Below are 22,651 nucleotides of genomic sequence, written 5' to 3'. Positions count from 1 at the left end.
CTGGCGCGCACACCCTCGCTGGCGCGACCGAAACAGGTCGGGTTGGACGACACGCAGGCACTCGAGCGACCCACTAACCTCTGACATTGAGTATGACTCCCCGCAGGCGCATGAGTACGAAGAGGAGGCCGCAAAAGAAAGCCGTGAACATTTTTTACACTAAGCTAGTATCAAAAACATTCCTATATTTTGGAACAGAGGAAGTAGTAACTTGTCAAAAACGTTCCTATATATTGGAACAGAGGGAGTAGTAACTAAGGAAGACTTTTTCGGTAAAAAAAAACCTTTTTCGGTAACTAAGGAAGAAGCTCGCCTTCTCGCGCTGTAACGCACAACCATCTATGAGTAGAAACTTCGCTAGTACCAGCAAAAGAAGAACATGATCTCTTCACTTTGGGAGGGACCTTATGTGATCCACGAGGTCCTCAACGATGGGGCATACTACCTCTGCAACAGAAAAATAGGGCTGATCACGAACCGACCATGGAATGCAACTCAGCTGCGGTCTTTTTCACACATAAATTCCTCTTTCTTAGCATAAACTGCTTCAAATTTTTAGCATTTTTGTCTTAGCTCAATCCAGAACAAATTGGGTAATAAAGGATATTCTCCATGTTCAAATTTGTGATTTGATATACCCTCAAATGCAGAACTTGAAATGAACACCCCAGAATAGACAAGGAAGTGAAACAAACAGACCTCTTTGCTTGACCGACTTAGGGGTTCAATCGCTCCATCGACATAAGCAAAACTTATTAAGCGGTGGCCCTTGCAACAAAGGCACAGCCAAACGGGAAGTCGGAGGCTGAATAAATTCTGGTCGCGCTGTGCCCCGCCATAATAAGAACCAACTTGACACGACCTTAGGCCTCCCACGTGCGCTTGGTCAGTCAAAACATTGCCCAAAGGCATCGAACAATAATTCAAACTACAAAAGTCGAAACATAAAAATTGTAACAAAGTTGACATTGCCTAACGCCACACACGGCCAACAAATGTTCCTACTCTTTCAGGCTCACATCCAGTCGGCACCATCCAAGGCGGTGTCCTTGACTTCTTCAAAGAAATTCGTCAGTGGGCGGTTCTCAGGAACGGGAGGTCCCAACAACATGAGTGGAGACCTCAGGATAGCGCGACCTCAAGCGTGCAAGCACGGGTCGTGCTCCTTCCTTGGCGGCAGCTTCTTGGAGGTCGGCCAACCGATCCAGCACGTTCGATCAATGGACCCAAGTGGACATCAGCATCATGCCAGATCCACATCGAACCTGCCACACGGGTCAGCGCCTATGACATCTGTTGAAGAACAATAGTGACAACACCAAGGCTGTCTTGATCCCGCACAATATACATTTACGGAAGAATACCTGCAATAGTTAACCACAATTAGCAAACATGGAGAGACGCCAGACAAAAAGCACGTCACAAAGAGACAAAGAAAGGGCATCCACCTCGGGCGGCCTCCTGGAGCTTGGCTATTTGGCCGTATTGATCTGACAGTTCCACCGACATGCGTTGACCAACCTCTCAACAGGGTGGTCTCCTCGGCAATCGAAGGGTCCTCACGCTTCCCTGAAGCTTCAATCTCATCCCGGACGAACTGGATTTGTCGCCGCAGGTCATTCTGTCTCTCTCTCATTTTGTACCATTGCCCGGAGACCGGAGGTAATGTTTTGGTTTGAATCCCCAGCGCCTCGCATTTTCAACAATAATTCCTGGCAGGAACGGGCCTCCAAAGCACCCAACTCGGCGATGCTCCGATAATTGCTGGCCTCCTTCCAAACCAAGCTAAGACGACGACACATCTCGTAATATTGCTCCTCGGCTGCTTCACGGCAATAACAAGCTATATCAGCAAAAAACAAGTCTAAACCAATTAAATGCCAGTAAGCAGAAGGTACTCAAAGATGCAATCGGATACGGAGGCCTCCAACGCAGCAGTTGGGGCCTTCTCGCTCTCTAGCAATTGGCTCCCCCTCTCAATCTTCTTGGTCAGCAAAGCGCCGCGCTCCTGCAGGACCCTACCAGCAATGGGATCAAAAATCAATACATTTACAGGCCAGGGTTTACAACACAAGCAATTACGAAAACAAGTGCACGTATCCTGTCCACAGGCAATTATGAAATATAAGCAGCACGACGCGAAATATAACACGACGCAAAATATAACACGACGCAAAATAGAACACGACACGTTGGCCTAATCCAGAATGTAAAATCATCACTTAACTAACAAGCATCACAAGAGTATAATGAAAACAAAGCTAATGCATTAAAAGAAGGGAGCAAACCTTGATGAACCGAACAAAGAAAAAGCAGACTGGATAGATGGATTCCAGGCGAAACATTACGAAACTATACCCCAAATATCGTTCTTCTGTTACACAAGATGCATAAACAATGGGGTTCCCTTGCCCGAAATTCATCATAGTAAGCTTGGTGCAGATTATTGTATCATGAATAGGATATTTAAGACCAGAACACAAAAGAATTGCTGTTACATGCATATGCAAAAAACTAAGCTCTAAAATTTATACAGAGATGCTATTCTGTTACAAAGCTCTTAAATTTCTTCTCCCGGAACAGAGATGCTATTCTCTTGCTAAGCTCTTAAATTTATACACAATTTTGATAGAAACATGTGAGACGTCCCTTGCTTATTGCTGATACTACATGAGGCAGCATGGTGCAGAACAAATTATCGGGATGGATGCCATACAACTTAGAAATGATGCCTGAAATGGAAAGGTTGCACAAGGCACTCAAGTATCATCTAAAGCACTTATAAACCTAAAATAATGGAATATAGACAGAAGGGAGATGAGAATGTATTCTTAAATTCATAAACCAGGAACACTAACTGGGCTTTCACACGATGCCTACACTTGAAAACCCGATGATTATTTTCTGCAGAAAAATCACAATGGAATGGTATCAATGCATCATATGGGGAAATTGGAAATCATGGGGTGGAAGTGGAGAAACCATCATATACTTTGTCATTGATAAACTAGGTTATCCCAAAAGTTTGTAAGCATGGAGCTCTTCTATCTGAACCCAAACCTGCAAAGCAATCAACAACACGAGTCAATTCATAAGCAAATCCAGAGAGAGAGAGAGAGAGAGAGAGAGAGAGAGAGAGAGAGAGAGAACTGGAACAGGGGCTCCAAGAGGAGGAAGCAAGCGAGGGGTGGAGGCGGCTGCGCCAGTTGCTCTGCTCGCTTCTCTGCACTTACGCAGCTGCCTGGCTTCTGGTCCAAGCCAGAGAGGAGCAGCCGCCATTTGAGGAGCCCTAGCTTCCCTTCATCTTCTTCAGTGGACCGTGCTGGATAATGGGAGATATAGCCCCACCATTCCCCACCTGCTGCTCCTTGCGCACCACGCCAACCTCTCCTCCACCCCGCGATGTGTGCAACGCCTACAGCTCGGGCCTCACTGCTTCATCCCCCGCCGCTAGCTTAATGACCACCCCTGCTCCTCCACCCCCAGTGAAGTCCCTGTCGCCCTGGTCTTCCACGACGACAACCTGTACCCGATCCGGGCAAAGGGCAAGCAATGGGGAGGCAAGGATGAGGAAAACGGGAGGTACAAGAGGAGGCCGGATAGGAGATGGAGATGGACGTCGGCAGATGAGGGATGTAGGAGGGACATATACATGATTGGGGCTAGGGTTCATATGGGGTTGCATGCAAAAGCGGAGACGCCAAATAAAGGCGGCATAACATGCGGCCAATAGGGAGGAAGAACGAGCCCACCGGTCAGGGATATTGAAAATTAACCGCGGTGAGAACTAGCATAACAAATCTCCAAGACGAACCAATTGGCCAAAAGCAACTCAATCGGACGGCCAACAAAGCTTCAATCTGGGGGAGCCCTGGGAGGCTGAGTTGGCCAGCCTCATTATAGGTTAGAATGTTGATGACATGATCATGAATGGCGATGACCCTGGGTATATTGCCTTTGTGAAGGCACGTCTTAGTGAGCAGTTTCTTATGTCTAATCTTGGCCCCCTTCGCTACTTTCTTTAGATAAAGATCTCTTCTACTTCTAAAAGGACAGACCCAGTGCATAGAAGCTCCCACACAAGGTGGGGTCTGGGGAGGGATTATAGGAACCTAGTCTTACCCCTGCAAACTCCGCCTATGTTGTCTCAACATAGCCGGTCCCAAGCCCGGGTAAAGGAGGAGGGTTGTGATAGGCTTGGCGAGCCAAGGTAAAAACTCAGCCACTCTTATGGAGATGAAACCCAAAAGATTTTCATTGGGGCGTAACCCTCTCAGTGACGCGCCGCATCGGTGGCAAATATCACCAAAGAACTAGCTCCGGACAGGGGTGCATGGAAGCTTGCTATCCATGTGGCAGAGCCATGAGTTGGTCGCGAGATCTTATGGGTTTCACCTCTAGCCTACCCCAACTTGTTTGGGACTAAAGGCTTTGTTGTTGTTGTTGTTTGTAGTCTTACCCCTGCAAAGTGCAATGCAGAGAGGCTGGTTCGAACCCAGGACCTCTTGGCACAAGTGGGGAGGACTTCACCATTGCGCTAGGCCTGCCCTCTAAAGGTCTCTTCTACTTCTGGTGGATATATTTTTCTCGTCGTTGTAAGCCTCTTCTTTTGGATATATTTTTCTAATCGTGGTCAAACTCTTCTTCTTTTCTATATGTTGATGACATGATCATCAATTGGGACGACCCTGAGTATATTACCTTTGAGAAGGCACTTCTTAGTGAGCAGTTTCTTTTTCTTATGTCTGATCTTGGCCATCTTCCATACTTTCTTGGGATAGAGGTCTCTTCTACCAGTAATGGCTTTACTCCATCCATCCGGAAATACTTGTTGGAGAAATTTCAGGGAGTATTTGCCAAGACAAATATATCCAGAATATTCTTGCTCGTGCTACTCTTACTGATGAGTGCACTATTAAGACTCCCATGGTGCTCAATGTTCACCTTTGTGCTACTGATGGTGACCGTGTCTGATCTGACACGTTATCGTCATCTTGATGGGAGTCTTGTCTATCTAGATGTCACTCGTCCAGGTATCGTCATCCATATTTTCAGCCAGTTTGTCTCTGCGGCCACATTGGTTCACTATAGTCACCTCCTTCGTGTTCTTCGATATCTTCGTGGCATGATCTCTCACTGTCTATTCTTTCCCTGCTCCAGTTCATTACAGCTTCAGGCCTATTCAAATGCTACGTGGGCTAGTGATCCCTGGGATTGTTGTTCACTTTCTGTTTACTGTGTTTTTCTTGGTGGTTCTCTCATTGCCTCTAAGACAAAGAAACAGGCTGTTGTTTCACGTTCGAGTGTAGAGGCCGAGTCGCGAGCTATGGATCTTTTGACGGCAAAGGTGACTCTATGGATCTTTTGACGGCAGAGGTGACTTGGTTACGGTGCTTACTTCAGAAGTTTGGTGTTTCTGTCACTACACTCTGCTCTTGTCTGACATTACATGTGTTGTTAGTATTGTGAGCGATTCTGTGAAGAATGAGCTCACCAAGCATATTGGTGTTGATGCTTCCTTTGTGCATGTTGTTGTGCAAGATTCAGGTTATTGCTCCTCAGTATGTGCCTTCCGAGTTACAGTTGGCGGATTTCTTTAGATAGGCCCAGACTAGAACACAACACGACTTCTATCTCTCCAAACTTGGCGTTGATCCATTATGAGTTTGGGGGGTTATGTATTTAGCCGTGTACCCCTTTGTATTTTGCCCGTTCTATCATGTTTTTTTTTGCATATTGTAACACACTTGCACGTTTGTGTGTAACGGCATATGGCCACCTGGAAATACAAGTTCATATTTCCTAATAGGTAATCCCTCCAGGTTAATGGCCAAGGACTTCTTAGCATTTCGTCTTTTCATGTTCCTCGATTTACCATGCAGCTCATTTCTGGTGGTCAAATTGTTGACTCTGGTTGTCGGGTAATTCTCGACTTTGACTCATGCTTTGTTCTAGAACGTCACACTAGTGCTCTCCTAGGTGCTGGCCCCCGGTGCCTTGACTCTCAAGGCCTCTAGGAGCTTGACTGGCTTCACCTTCCCTCCATTGCCACCATCACAAGTCTCTCCACCTCTGTTTCCTTGTCTACCAGCTTTTTCAACATTGCGAATCGCCTTGGTCACTTGTGTGACTCTCGTGTCTCTTGTCCTTCGTTCGGCGTGGTCTTCTTGAAACGTGTGGGGCCTTAATGTACTGACACGAACCATTGCCCTCTGTGTTCGTCTCAGGCACCCCCTTGGTGATTGTCAACCGTATATGGTCCTTTTGCTGATGCAGATCGCTTCGCTTTGCTCCAAGAGCTATGAGTTCCGCTCCTCGCACCATGGCCCTTGGGTCGTTACCGGTGACTACTTTATCTAGTAAGCAAGGGATAAGATTAAAGCTAACCTAAAACAAGATAGATGGCCAAATTTCACCGTTTCCTTGATGACCTTGAGCTTCGTGAGATCATCCTCGTTGGTCGGAACTACAGTTGGAGCAACGAGCTCCTTCATGCTCACCGACAAGGGCTTGCACGCCAGATCGCAACCCTCATGCTCAAGGTTGACACTGCGAAGGCATTCGGTTCAGTCTCATGGCCCTTCCTCCTATGATCTCGTGGCACGCTGACATTGGCGGCAGATTCACCGAGTGGGTCTGAATGATTCTACCATGGACATCCTGAAAAGTCATCCTCAACAAGGTGCACGGAAGGCATATTCTTCACCGTCGTGGCATTTGGCAACATGACCACCTTTTGTCATTGTTGTTTCTTCTTTTGTGTTGGTGGTGCTTGACGCCTTGTTGGTCCATGTAAAGAGCGTTTGTCATGTCAGAGCCATCGTGCTGGCATTGCGTGAAGCACCTCATGTCACTGTACGATGCCGACATGGTCGTCCTCCTGTCTTCGACGTGCGGCAACCTGATCTTGGTGGCGTGTCAAACTTATGAACCAACTTTGACAAGTGCTCCTTTGCGCCAAACTGTTGCAACATCGTCCAGATTTAGGTGATCAAGTTAAGCTTCGTATGTGCTTTCTCATTGGTCTTGTGCACCTACCTCAGCCTCCCCTTGTCGTGCAAGAAGATTCAAACGGTCCACCTGTGGCCTCTTCCAGACAAAGTTCTCAACTTCCTCCCCACTTGGATTGAGAATCTACTCAAATATGAGAGGCTTCTCAAATTAGTGCTCTCCATCCCAGATTATCAAGCCATTGCCATAAAACTACCTCTATGGTTACTTGCGGATATCGAGAAGAGCATTCGCGCTTTCCTTCAGAGCGGGACCGACATAGTCAACGATGGGCAATGCATGGTTGCCTGGAGCAAGGTGTGCTCCATGTGGAACTCAGCGGCTTCGGAATCCTTGAGTGTATCTCTCATTTGCTGGGCAGATTCCTTGTTGAGAAGGGCACACTTTCTCAGTTCTCTTGTCCTGGTGCTCATGCTCAGAATGGTGTTGTTGAGCGCAAGCATCGTCACCTTGAGGTGGCTCGTGCGTTGATGATTGTCGCCTCTCTTCCACCTCACTTTTGGGTTGAGGTAGTTTCTACTTCCACCTATGTCCTCAACATTCATCCTTCCTTTGCTCTACAAGGTGACATTCCTCTCGAGCTTTTTTTTGTCGTTCTCCTAACAACTCAATGATTCCTTTGTTTGCTTACATTGCTACATTCTTCTTGCCCACCCACCCCCCCTCCACACCCCCACTGCCGAATGCAGCAAACTAACTGCTCAGTCTATTGAATGCGCCTTCTTAGGTTACAGTAACTAGCAAGGGCTATCGGGTTGGGATTCTGTCAATCGTCAGATGCACATTTCTCGGGGTGTGACTTTTGATGAGTCTCACCCTTTATATGTCGGTGCTACATATCAACGCGCCACAACTAAGATCTTTGATGAGATAATACATAAGATTGTCGAGTGTTATGTAGATGATCTCATTGTAAAGGTGGTATCCTACGAAGAACATCTTCAACATTTCGAAATCGTACTCGACCGCCTAAGGCAACATGTTAAACCTGTTTTAGTGCGCCTTCATGGTCTCGTAAGGCATTCCTAGGGTTTGTCATTCGACATCGGGCAATAGAAATCGACCCGAAAAAAATCAAGGCCATACTCGAAATGCCTCGTCCTCAAAACCTTAAGGACCTGTGCTTGCTCGTCCATCCTCTCCTTTGGCCTCCCCCATTGAGGTATTTGTTTCCTCACTTTTTCCAATACACCTATCACTCAAGTATTTGCCCTCGTCCACCCATCCCACCGTGTCTTCCCGTAGTACTGTTGTAGACCCCACACCATCGTCACTCGCGGCTTCCCCACCCCGTTCATTACCTGAGGCTACCTCCCCTAGCTCGTCCCCTAAAGCCTCCCTATTGATTCCCCCTCATCTTCTTTACTTCATTGGTCATCCGCGTGTTCTGGGTTCTTCTGATGAGCCATCTCCCCCGACTACTATCTTCTTCTGTTGGCAACGGACCACCTCTAGCTCAGCCTACTTATGGCTTCTGAGTTCGCCCACTTCCTCTTATTGATGCTTATGGTTAGGTTGGGGCCGCACTTCTTGAGACGACTTCTTATCTTGACGGCGTTGTTCGTGTCGAATGGCAGCATGCGACGACAGCGGAGATTGATGCTCCTGCGCGCATCGGCACGAATGATCTCATTTCCTTTCGTCCTCGTGCTCGTCTCATTACTTATAAGTGGGTCTACAAGGATAAGCCTCTTATGGTTCTCTTGAGCATTACAAAGCTCGTCTAGTGGTGAGAACATGGTCATGACTACGATGAGATATTTGCTCCTATACGGCCCAGATGACCACTCTTCGCACACTTTTTGATGTGGCTTCTATTCGCCACTAGTCTCTCTCTCGCTCCCTCCCTCTCTCTCTCTCTCTCTCAGCTTGATGTCAAGAATGCCTACATGTAGCCACCACTCGGGTATTCTCTTCCTAATGGCATGGTCTGTCGTCTTCGTCACTGTATATGGTCTTAAGCAAACCCCTCGTGCTTGGTTTGAGCGCTTTGTCTCAGTAGTGACTATGGCTGGTTTTTCGGCCAGTGCTCATGATCCTTCACGTTCTGTCCACCATTCAACTCGTGGTCCAACACTTGTTCTATATGCCAATCATCATTGGCGACAACTCTAAGTACATTGCATTTGTGAAGGCTCATCATAGTGAGTTTCTTATGTCTGATATTGATCTTCTTCGCTACTTCCTTGACACTGAGGTTTCTTCTACCTCTAATGGCTTCTTTATTTCCTAAGAGAAGTATATCTAGGATCTTCTTGCTCGTGTTGCTCGTACTGATGAACGCACTATTGAGACTCCTATGGTTCTCTTGGAGACATTGTTCTCTTAAAGTTTGGGGTCCATCTCCCTTTGCGTCGAAAGGAGGTCATCGCTACTATACTATCTTTATAGACGACTTCTCTCAACACACCTGGATATACTTTATTTCTTCTCGTAGTGATGTCTTATCCATATAAGTGTTTTGATGCCATGGTTCACAATAAGTTCTCTACGCCTAGTCTTGTATTCTGGGATGACTGGTGGAGAATATATCTCAAAGCTGTTGCATGGAATCCTTGCTGAGTAGGGTACTCCTACTCAGTTCTCTTATCCTGGTGCTCATGCTCAGAATGGCGTGGTTGAGCGCAAGCATCGTCACCTTCTTGAGAAGGCTCATCCGTTGATGGTCATTGCCTCTCTTCCGCCACATTTTTGGGCCGAGTCTGTCTCCACTTCCATCTATCTCATCGACCTTCGGCAATCCAATCCACTGCTCTGTAGAGTGGGGGTCTCCTTCTGAGCGTCGATTTGATCGTTTCCTGATTGTTCGACGCTTCAATTGTTTGGTTGTGCTTGTTGTGTCCTTGCCCCTCGTGAACGCACCAAACTTACAACAATGAGCATAAGGGATATCCTTGTTAGGATCATGTTGGCAGTCGGATGACTATTTCTCGGGATATGGCTTTTGATGAGTCTCGTCCCTTCTACCCGCGTCCATCTTCCCCGTCCTTTTCAGTGGACGATGTCTGTTTCCTCACTTATCCCGACACTCCTATCACTCTTGTTGAGCCCTAATCAATTCCTCGTACTACTCCTGCTTCTATGATTTTTCCAGATTCAGCACCATCATCACCTATGATTTCCCCACATCGCTTGTCACAAGATTCTACACCTTCATCACCGGTGGCTTCCTTGTCTTCATCACTTGAGTTTATCTCGATGATTCTTGCTCGTATTCTTCCATATTTGCCTCACTTTTATACACGTCATTCGCGTGTTGTGAATGCGTCTACTGATGTGCCATCTTCCCCGTCGCATCCTACTTGTGGCCTGCATCCTCGTCCGCTTTTGCCTGTTGACCGCCTTAGTCTTTCAAGCGTTGGCGTTGTTGTTCTTGAGCCGACTTCTTATCTTGATGTTGTTCATACCAAATGGCACCTTATCATGGTAGAGGTTATTGCTACTATTGAGCGCATCGGCACGTGGGATATTGTTTCTCTTCCTCCTAGTTTGTCTCTCAGCTTAATGTCAAGAATGGCTACATGTAGCCACCACCTAGGTCTCTTCCTGAGGGCATTGTTTTGTCATCTTCGTCCCTCTCTCTATATATATGGCCCTAAGCAAACCCCTCGTGCCTAATTTGAGCGCTTCGTCTTAGTGGTGAATGTGGCTAGTTTTTCGATGAGAGCTCATGATCCTGCACATTCTGTCCACCATTCAACTCATGGCCAAAAACTTATGTCGATCATCACTGGCGACGACTAAGTACATTGCCTATGTGAAGGCTCGTCATAGTGAGTTTCTTACGTACGATCTTAGTCCTCTTCGCTACTTAAGATTGAGGTTTCTTCTACCTCTAATGGCTTCTTTATTTCCTATAAGAGAAGTATATCCAGGATCTTGCTCGTGCTGCTCTTACTGATGGCGCACTGTTGAGACTCCAATGGAGTCAACATCCACCATTGTGTCCACCTCCGCTCCCTGTCAGTATGGATGGGCATCCTTTGCTTTGTTGTGGAGCAGCACCAATGGCGAGAAGGAGCTTGGACAGTCGGAGCAGAGGACACAACGCAACCTAAAGTCGGGACCAAGGGCGCATAGTAGTAGACGTGGGGTGCTTAATTAAGTGTGTGGCACAAAACTCGCAAACAAGAGAAGAACACCAAACCGGATCAACGGTGAACAGAGAGTGCACAGGCACATGGGATGCTGGATCAAGTTCCTCTGCCACCGCCACCAATCTCTCCGCCTTTGTTGCATTATCTACGAGTTATTTTCAGTAGTGACATCATCACCTTGTGTCACTTGTGTGGCTCTCATCTCTCATCATTAGTTCAACTGGTCTTCTTGGATACGTCTCCAACAACTTATTTAAACCATCGAGTTATCGCCTTGATAAACAGATCTAGTTTCCTTACTCATATTGAGACAGTGTCTCAGCGTCCTTTTGACCTTGTTCACTCTGATGTGTGGGGTCCATCTCCCTTTGCTTCGAAAAGAGGTCATTGCCTGAATATTATCTTTATAGATGACTTCTCTCGACACACCTGGATATACTTTATTTCTTCTCGTAGTGAGGTCTTATCTATATATGTGCGTTTTGCTGCCATAGTTCACACTCACTTCTCTACGCCTATTCGTGTGTTATGTGACGACACTAGTGGAGAGTATATCTCCAAGTTGTTGCATGGAGTCCTTGTTGAGAGGTACTCATGCTCAGTTATCTTGTCCTGGTGCTCATGCTCAGATGGCGTGGCTAAGCGCAAGCATCATAATCTTCTTGAAGACGGCTCGTGCTTTGATGGTCACTACCGCTCATCCACCGCACTTTTGGGTCGAGTCTGTCTCCACTTCCATCTATCTCATCAACCTCCATCCACTACTTTGTCGGGTGGCGCTGCTTTCGAGCGTCTCTTTGATCGTTTCCTGATTATTTGACGCTTCAATTGTTTGATTGTGTTACTATGTCCTTCTTGCCACTCGTGAACACACCAAACTAACTGCTAAGTCCCTTAAGTGTGTCTTCTCATGATACAACAATGAGCATAAGGGATATCATTGTTGGGATCATGTTGGTTGTCAGATGCCTATTTCTTAGGATATGACTTTTGATGAGTCTCGTCCCTTCTAGCCGCGTCCACTTCGACCTTTTTTTAGTGGAGGATATCTGTTTCCACAATTTTCCCAACACACCTATCACTCCAGTTGAGCCCTTATCCACTCGTCGTACTGCTCCTGCTTCTCCGATTATTGCATATCCAACGGCATCATCCCCGATGATTTCCTCACCTCGTTTATCATAGGATTCTACACATTCATCGCCGGTGACTTCCTCGTTCCATCACCTGAGTTTATTCCAACGATCCCTACTCGTATTCTTCCATCTTTTCCTCACTTTGATACACGCCATCTATGAGTTGTGCCATCTTCCCCATCTCAGCCTACTTATGGCCTGCATACTCCTCCGCTTCCGCGTGTTGACTGCCTTGGTCGTTGGCACTGCTTTTCTTGAGTCGACTTCTCATTGTGATGTTGCTCATACCAAATGGAACCTTGCGATGGTAGAGGAGATTTCTGCTCTTGAGCGCATTGGCACGTTGGATTTATTTATGTTCCTCCTCGTGTTCATCCCATCACCTGGTGGGTCTACAAGATTAAGACTCGCTTTGATGGTTCTCTTGAGGGTTACAAAGCTCGTAAGTGGCTCGTGGCTTTCAGCAGAAGCATGGTGCTGATTACAATCAGACTTTTTGCTCCTGCAAACCATATGATCTATGTTCGCCGCTAGTTTGTGTCCCGACTTGATGTTATGAATGCCTTCCTTAATGGTGAGTTGCGTGAGGAGGTTTACATGCACCTACGACCTGGTTATTCTGCTCCTGGTGACTTGCTTTGTCATCTTCATCGCTCTTTCTATGGCTTTAAGCAAGCCCCTCATGCCTGATTTGAGTGTTCTACCTCTGTTGTGGCTGCCGCTGAGCGAGTGCTCATGATCCTACGTTGTTTGTCCACGTTTAAGCTCTTGGTAGGACTCTTCTGCCATATGTCGATGACATGATCATCACTGGCAAAGACCCTAAGTATATTGCCTTTGTGAAGGCATGTCTTAGTAAGCAATTTCTTATGTCTGATCTTTGCCCTCTTTCAAGAAATATAATCCATGATCTTCTTGGTTGTGTCGCTCTTACTGATGAGCGCACTTTTGAGACTCCCATGGAGCTCAATGTTCGCCTCTGTGCTACTGAGGATGACTCTTTGTCGGATCTAACACTTTATTGTCATCTTGTTGGGAGTCTTGTCAATCTGGCTGCCACTCGCCAAGAAGAAGAAATAGACTTCATTGCCCCTTGTTCGAGTGCAACTCCTCCCGGAGCATCGTTGCTCCACCATCCTACTATATGCTCTGCGGCATTGCCGTCGTGTCCAGGATGGTGGCAAACTTGCTAGCAGCGATGCCTCTCGCACGATGTCGCAAGAGCCTTCATCCTCTCAAGTGCCATGAACGGACGGAGGGGATAATGCTGCCATGGCTGCTGGTGTTCCCGCTCTCGGATCGTGAAGTGTTTTTTTTTTTAATTTTTGAATTGCTTACCACATGTGGCACGTGGTGATCGTGAAGTGTTTTGGAGTGAGACTAAGAGAAATATGGGAAATGAGATAATGACTAGCGTATTAAGGGAATGAGGCCTAAACATAATTGTTGAGATGAGTCATAGCTACCAAAATGATTGGTTTCTTCTCCAAAGTAGGCCACGCTTTTGATGCAAATAGGATCGCGTGGGATTTAGTCATACTCTATCCAGTCCGAATGATAATCTTGTTTTATGTGGCAAACTTTAACCCTTACTTCCAAAAAATAATTTGACCCAGATACTAAATATATCATTGACCATAATTCTTTATACATCACACCATATCCTTAGTGTTAAGCTTCATGAACCAGCCAATGCAAACCAAAAGTCCAAAATAATGGAAAAGGGCTAGACAATTCACGCAACCAAAAGTCTGAACTAATGAAAAGGACTAGGCAATCCACATATACACTTCAACACTTAGAATCTAATAACATATAAGGCAAATTTGACAAAAGAGTTAGAAATTCAATAAATGTTCACAAATTCAAAATATATGTTTGCGAACACGTAAAATGTTCACCAATTCCAAAGAAGATTGTGGATGCAAAAATGTTCACTAATTCAAAAAATATTCACGGATTCCAAAAAACTTGTGAATTCCAAAATTGTTCACGTATTCAAAAGATGATCACATATTCAAAAATTTCACGCATTCAAAACAAGTTCGTGAATTAAAAAAATGCACATGAATACAAAAAATATTCACATAAACAAGAATACGTGAATTCATAAAATGTTCACGTTGAATTCAAAATATGTTCGCGGATCTAGAACAATGTTCACAAATTTCAAAAATGTTGTGATTCTTCTGATGGGCCGTCTCCCTTGACTGCTACGTCTTCTTCTGTTGGCAACGCACCACCTCTAGCTCAGCCTACTTATGGCTTCCGAGCTCGCCCGCTTCTACCTATTGACCCTATGGTTATTGCACCGCTCTTTCCGAGATGACTTATCTCGTATGGCAATACGTGATGGCATCGAAGAATGATGCTCTTGCCCGCATCGGCACGTGGAATCTCATTTTCCTTCCTCACCGTGCTCGTCTCATCACTTGTAAATGGGTTTACAAGGGTAAGACTAATGGTTCTCTTGAGCATTACAAAGCTCGTCTAGTTGTGAGAACATGGTCATGACTAGGATGAGACATTTGCTCCTATACGACCCAGATGACCACTCTTCGCACTCTTTTCGATGTGGCTTCTGTTTGCCACTAGTCTCTCTCAGCTTGATGTCAAGAATGCCTAAATGTAGCCACCGCCTAGGTATTCTCTTTTTGATGGCATGGACTGTCGTCTTCGTCGCTCTATATGGTCTTAAGCAAACCCCTCATGTCTGGTTTGAGCGCTTCGTCTCGGTGGTGACTATGGCTAGTTTTTTGGATGCTCATGACCCTTCACATATTGTCCACCATTCAACTCATGGTCGAACATTTGTTCTATATGTCGATCATCAGTGGCAACAACTCTAAGTACATTGCCTTTGTAAAGGCTCGTCATAGTGAGTTTCTTATGTCTGATCTTGGTCCTCGTCGCTACTTCCTTGAGACTGAGGTTTCGTCTACCTCTAATGGCTTCTTTATTTCCTAAGAGAAGTATATCCAGGATCTTCTTGCGCGTGCTGCTCTTACTGACGAGCGCACTGCCGAGACTCCTATGGTGTCAACATCCACCTTTGTGTCCACCTTCGCTCCCTTGATGGTTGCTATGTGAACTGTCTCAATCCCACATCCTGTGTTCCCTTGTTGGGCGACACCAAGACCGGACACTCGAGCAACAACAATGGCGAGCACGAGCACGGATAGTCAGCGCATACCTGGATTATGCACGGCAAGCCGAGGACACGGCGCTACCTAAAGCCGGGGCCGAGGGCATACAGTAGGAAAACGTGGGGGTGCTTAATCAAGTGTGTGCCACACAACCTGCAAACAGGAGAAGCACACCAAGCTAGATCGGCGGGAACGGAGAGTGCACATGCAGATGGGATGCTATCAAGTCCCTCTGATGCCACTGCTGCCAGTCTCTCCGCCTCTGTTGCCTTGTCTACCAGTTATTTTCAGCAGTGGCATCATTGCCTTGGGACACTTGTGTGGGTCTCATCTCTCATCATTAGTTCAACGTGGTCTTCTTGAGTCCATCTCCGACGATGTCTCTAAACCACGAGGGTTGCCGGCTTGGTAAGCAGGTAGAGTTACCTCATACTCATAGCAAGACGGTGTCTCAGCGTCCTTTAGACCTTGTTGTCATTGATGTCTAGGGTCCATCTGCCTTTGCCTCAAAAGGAGGTCATTTAGACCTTGTTCTCTTTGATATTTGGGGTCCATCTGCCTTTGCTTCAAAAGGAGGCCATTGCTAGTATACTATCTTTATAGATGACTTCTCTAGACACCTGGATATCTTTTATTTCTTCTAGTAGTGATAGTGAGGTCTTATCTATATAAGTGGTTTGCCACCTCGGTTCCACTCAGTTCTCTACGCCTATTCCTGTGTTCTGTGATGACTCCGATGGAGTGTATATCTCCAAGCTGTTGCGTGGAGTCCTTGCTGAGCAGGGTGCTCTTACTCAGTTCTCTTATCCTGGAGCTCATGCTCAGAATGGCGTGGCTGAGCGCAAGCATCATCACTTTCTTAAGGCTCATCTATTGATGGACACTACCTCTCTTTTGCCACACTTTTGGGCCGAGTCTATCTCCACTTCCATCTAACTCATCAATCTTAGGCAATCCAACCCATTGCTCTGTAGGGTGGTCTCCTTTCGAGCGCCTATTTGATCATTTCCTGATTGTTCGACGCTTCAATTGTTTCGTTGTGTTTGTTGTGTCCTTCTTGCCCCTCGTGAATGCACCAAACTTATTGTCGGGGATATACCCCGCGGTATGACCCGACCGGAATTGGCGACTCACTGGTGACCCGCCCGGAGCTTGGCGATTCACAGATAACCTGCCCGATCTTGGCGACTCATTAGTAACCCGGCGGGCGGGTCAGATGGACAACAAGGCCTAAAGCCCAGAAGGCCGGCTCACGTTATGATGGGCCGGATTAAAAGGAAAGGGATGACGAATATTTCCTTTACGAGGAAGCAAGACCCGGACTTGTATTCAACTTGTAAGAAAAGATAGACTAGTCCTAGTCCTACTAGGACGACTAGGACTCCGCATGTAACCCGCCCCTCTAACTTATATAAGGAGGGGCAGGGCACCCCAAAGAGGGACAAGCAACAAGAAACAATCTCTAGGGCTAGACACAAAGAGCCGGCTTACCGGCGACTCTCTCATGAGCATAATGAGACCTAGCCACAAACAGCATGTAGGGCTATTACCGGATGATGTTTCCCGAGGCCCGAAGCTGTCTAAATCCTTGTCTTGTGTTGCGTCTCTCGATTCCGCCCAACCCCTCTCAAGCTACCACATAGATGCGCTGGCCTCGCGACTAAGTCCTGACACTAAGGACATCTGCCGTGACAATTCCACGACAGTTGGCGCCCACCGTGGGGCCTACGCATAGTGGTGTTGAGTTTTTGGAGGGATTTTTACAAGGGATCGAGAAGCTCGTGATATACTGGATGAAGAAGAGTCTGGACGGAAGGATTTGCGTCGTCAATGAGCAGTCGGAACGGCGCGTGCAAGACTGAGATAGAGATTTTGGTGCAGCCGCCGCATGCACCTTGGTAATCCGCCAAGTCCGCAAACAAGAGTTTTTCGGCGATTCTACAATCACAGGTTGCGTTGAGACGGACTGGGAATCTCCACTTCAATCGTTCTGTTTAAATCCGCCGGTTTTCGAGATGGGGATGCCTATCACGTTCGCAGTATCAGCAAAAGTAAAAGAAAAAATCGAGAAAAACAAGGGTCGTGTCTAGGTGTGCAGCCGCTGATCTGCGATCTACCGAGGCACTGATCACCCGCCGCGTGAAAATTACTAGAGCAAACCCAGCCATCAATTACCAAAAGTAGTACGCTGGCTGGTCAAAGGATTGTTCCAAACAAGGCCAACACGGACCCGTGGCTGACCTCGCTCCGCCTCCGGCTCGGATCCACCGGCCGCTCCGAGTCGCCGTCGAGCCTCACCGCTCCTGTAGCGGCTCCACAGGATTGCCTCCCGTCCAAGTCACGGTCGGACCTCGCCGCACCTGAGCCGCCCGGCCTCGTAAGTCGCCTCGGATTGCGGCTGGCCTCGCACCCCTGCCTCATCGCTGGCATCTGTTATACGCGGGTTGGCCTTGGTCGTTCCCACTGCGCCCTCGAGTCACCGCTGTGGCATCTGATCCGAACCAAGCCAAGCCGCCTGGAGCCACCGTTTGTGTCGAAGCCGGCCGCCGCGCTTGCCCTCAACCCTCCTCCGCCTCGGCCATGTTTGCTTCAGCTGCCTTCCACCTCTGAACGGGTTCTCTGCAGTTTCTGTGCTACTATGGGTGAGAAAAGGGCGAGGATAAAAGGATACATCCTAACAAGCGCCTGCATATTACCTTACGTCTTCGAGGCCGCGATGGAAAAAGTGGTTACTAACCACGTGATGACCAGAGTCAACAAAAAGGAAAAGGTGCTGGCATGCTTCGGTGTTACATACACACTACGTGGAGTTGAAAAGCTACTATTAATTCATATCCAGACAAAAGTATGGGAGATCACGTAGCAGATGAATTAATTGGTTTTAGTAGTCTGCATGCAAATCATCTATCGTCAAAGTACATCAGGTGATATCTTTTTTCTGTATTTTATCAATATGTTAATTCATCTGAGAACAATTACTTGGCGTGCAATATTGTTTCGCAGATGATTGTTCATTACAAATAAGGCGTTATACTGCGGGTACGGAGCACACACCGGCAAACATTCTGACCCGGCGCTTCGTCCGTGCCACACGACCCGATGAACGGACGTGCGCAAGTCGCCGCTCCTGTGGCCCGGTCTACATCAACTCGCCCGTCCGCGCGGCTTACCGCGCCGGCAATTAACCCGTCCGTCTACGCCGGCTTACAACACCGCGGCCGACTCATCTGTCTGTTCCCGCGGCTGACTCGCCCGTGATTGATTTCAGTGTCACCGTGGTGATCATCAACTCTGCGGCGGATAATTTCCGGCCTAACATATCAGGTGATATCCATCTAAGGTCTATTTTATTAGCACGTATTGTTTTTGTCAAGGAACAATTACTCTGGCTTGTGATATTTTTGAGGCAGGACAATTGTTCATTACATTAACACGACGCGGTTGACTCGTCCGTCCGCGTGGCTTACAGCGCCCGAGATTGACTCGCCCGTCCGCCCGGCTTACCGAGCATGTGATTGACTCGCCCGTCCGCTCGGTTTACCGTGCCTGCGATTGGCTCGCCTGTCTGCACCGGCTTACAACACCATGGACGACTCATCTGTCTATATCGCCTCTGACGTTGCGGTCGTCTTTACCATCCGTTTCTCGCGGCTTGGTCTACTTCAACACACCGGGCCGCACATGCTTGCATGAGCTATTTATTGAGTATGAGCAAGTCACTGCTTGGGAAGCCCGGTTTTCTTCCAACAAATTGGAGGCAAATTATCATGTATTATCAGCCGCCGTCTGCACTGGATGGCTCAATGGGCAGGCGCACAAGTCGCCGCCACTATAGTTTGGTTAAACTTCAAACAGCCAGTTGGAAGGAACCATTGGCCGAGTTGCTGACACGGCTCATACGGGATCATTTATAAACCCGCCGCAGTCACCTCAACCTTCTGTGGATTCACATCGTGCTATCAATGCCAATGATATACACCTTCTGCTATGGTCAAATACGGAGAATCTCAAGCCAACACCTCGAGTCGTCTTGAGACTCGGGGGCTACGATGGCATGACTCGGGAATTCCGAGTCATTGGAGGGAATGATAACCCGGTTCCGGAGGCTACTACCATATTGATGAAAATTTAAAGGCCGTCGGAAAATTGCCGGCTCAAAATAAAGATTCCGGTTTAAAATCCGGTTCAAGAGATATCTCTCTCCCGCAAAAGTTTTGAAGCTCTCAAATCCGGTTCAAACATCCGGCTCAAGGTAAATTTATATCTTACAAAGCTTTAAAGCTCTCAATATCCGGTTTACAAATTTCCGGTTCAAAAAGAAGTTGTCTCTCGCAAAAGTTCGAGTTCTCAGAAAAAATTAAAGGGACCAAAGAGAGTCTGTTACAAAGCACAACTCAAATATAGATACCCTGCTTTAATGACCATTGGGAGCTGATCGTATTCGAATTTAGCTTAACCCTTTGGGTGTGACCCTAATCGTATTCGAATCAGAGTCGTTAAATATTCTCATGATCACTAAGGGGCTTCCTGTTCAAACATAGGTCGTATTCGAACCAAAGAGAACATAGCTGTCGGTACCCTCTTGATCGGCACACTGCCGAGCTCACTAGGGGGCTTCTTGATCGTATTCGAATCATAGCTCAACCCCTCTTGGGAACCGACGTGGATCGTATTCGAACCAGCGTCGTTAAACAACTCTCAAGGTCATTTGGGGGCTTCCTGTTCAAACATAGGTCGTATTCGAACCAAAGAGAACATAGCTGTCGGTACCCTCTTGATCGGCAACGCCAAAGCCACTGAGGGCTATATGATCGTATTCGAATCTTAGCTTAACCCCTTTGGGACGGTTTTCTGATCGTATTCGAATCAGAAGCCTCAAAATTTTTGAAGTCTCTTTTTGCAAATAATTTTTGGGATTTTATTTGAAGCTCTTTTGAATACATCTAAAGTGTATACGAGTGGTTTCTATTCAAACCCGGCTTGATTTTCGATGATAAGTCGCCGGCTTATGACAATCATCATCTATGTGGAAGCATTGGCTTCTAAGGATTGGGTTATCACACTTACTGCACAGGTATCATAAGCCGGCAGTACAATTCAATATCACAGGTATGATATTGTTTATACATGATTATGTTTAAACCGGCCCTGGCTATGGACTTTAAGCCGCCGGTATGTTTTGAATTGCGCCATTGGAATCATGCGCGTATCAAAGATTGAGTTATCACCCTTATTGTGCAGGTCATATAAACCGACAATGCAAATTCAATATCACAAGTATGATATTATAGTTATGTTTCAAAGTTATGATTCATAACAGGCTTATCTGTGACTCCTTTTTTACACATCAGTGGTCATATGTAAGATATTATGACCCGCCCTGCGGTAAACCGCCAAGGGTTCTTGTGATCTACTTGTGTGCAGGATAAGACTACATTTGGGTCGTTACCCGCCCTGGCTTTTGACATTAAGTAGTCAGGGCGTATGTTGTTTAAACTTTGTGCAGGATTTGCAGAACTATGACTTATATAAATGTTTAAGTCCAAGCTCATCATTAAAATCGATGCTTCAAAATGATTATCCGTTCTGGATTTTCTCAAAGGCTATAAGCCGCCGCGTTATAAAAATTCCGGCTTACAATGGAGGCGTATTAAATCGCCATCGGCCAAGGGGCCCCAGTATTTAAAACTCCGGATTTGCTTATCAACAGATAATGTATTTGAATCTTCAAATAGCCAAACTTGGCTGGATTTTCACTATGATATTGAATTTGAAGATTTTCACAAACCGGGTTATTCAAATTTTTAATAACCAACATGGCTGGATTTTTATTATGGTTATCAGTAACTAATATTATGATTGAGGTTTTCAAAGTCGCTTTGGCGCAATAGCTATTATTTTATCAATGGATATGATTTATTCTACAATGAAAGGAATAGTCCCGAGTCGCTGCAGGCTTACAACCCGGCACTTGGGGGCTACATTATTCAAATTGAGATTACATCGAATATGCAAAGTCCCATGTCACTGCCAGCATACACCATGACACTTGGGGGCTAATGCAAAGTCATTTTTTGCTCAACTTATTGAAGACCCGACTCATCACATTGTAATGAGCCGGCCCTTGGGGGCTACCAATCGCTCCTGTCGAAAATTCATGGTACACAAGCCTTAATCCATTATATTGAAAGATCCACTGCTCAGTTGGTAGAGTACAAAGCTCTTAACCTTGTGGACGTGGGTTCAAGCCCCATGGTGGAGATTACATCATATGATGTTATTATCAATGAATCATATACAAAGTCCGGGCTCAGTAATATCTTACTGACCCGGCCCTTGGGGGCTACACGTTGCTGCTCAAGTTTACATGGTTATATCTACAAAGTCCCTGCTCATTATTGCATAATGACCCGGCCCTTGGGGGCTACACTGGTTGAAGTTTTTATGAGCATAAGGCAATTACAAGTCCTAAGTTGCTGTAAGCATGACAACCTGGCACTTGGGGGCTACAGGTGATATGCATATAAGGGAGAAAAAATCTTCAAATTCTCAGTTTGGAGTAGGCCAGATTAACCCGGTGTCTGCAACAATCATGACCCGACATCATTTATTTATAACCCGGCAATTTTGGCAATTATAACTAGCCAGCCTCTACATCTTTAAACTGGCGGATCACCAGATGAATCTTGAGTCTAAGATGTTTATTAAGCCGGAGTTTTGGAGACCGACTCAAGTGGATTATTTCGTATAATATTTCTTTATAAGAGCCAATGTCAGCAAATGGATTATGAAGCTGGCCTATTGACCCGGATATTCCAGGAGAAAATGTCAAGGACTTAAGGATGATCAGGTGCCGGCTTACAAGAATATTTAACCCGGAGCACAACCTGTCAAATTTGTTCTTCAGTTATTTTGCAGGAACAGTTTAACATGGATAAATCCAAATTAAACTGGGGGCTAATGTCGGGGATATACCCCGCGGTATGACCCGACCGGAATTGGCGACTCACTAGTGACCCGCCCGGAGCTTGGCGATTCACAAATAACCTGCCCGATCTTGGCGACTCATTAGTAACCCGGCGGGCGGGTCAGATGGACAACAAGGCCTAAAGCCCAGAAGGCCGGCTCACGTTATGATGGCCGAATTAAAAGGAAAGGGATGACGAATATTTTCTTTACGAGGAAGCAAGACCCGGACTTGTATTCAACTTGTAAGAAAAGATAGACTAGTCCTAATCCTACTAGGACTCCGCATGTAACC

The 22,651-nt window shown here is 46.5% G+C and overlaps 1 pseudogene; it reads right to left on the bottom strand.

Annotated features, from left to right (window-relative positions):
• Positions 1-2,992: 2,992 nt before the first annotated feature.
• LOC109778422 (uncharacterized) overlaps positions 2,993-22,651 on the bottom strand; it is a 29,858-nt pseudogene continuing 10,199 nt past the window's right edge.

Source organism: Aegilops tauschii, chromosome 3 (assembly GCF_002575655.3).
Source record: "Aegilops tauschii subsp. strangulata cultivar AL8/78 chromosome 3, Aet v6.0, whole genome shotgun sequence".
In the NCBI taxonomy this organism is placed as follows: Eukaryota; Viridiplantae; Streptophyta; class Magnoliopsida; order Poales; family Poaceae; genus Aegilops; species Aegilops tauschii.
The sequence above is the reverse complement of the archived record's forward strand: the minus strand, read 5'-3'. Positions and strand labels throughout refer to the sequence as shown.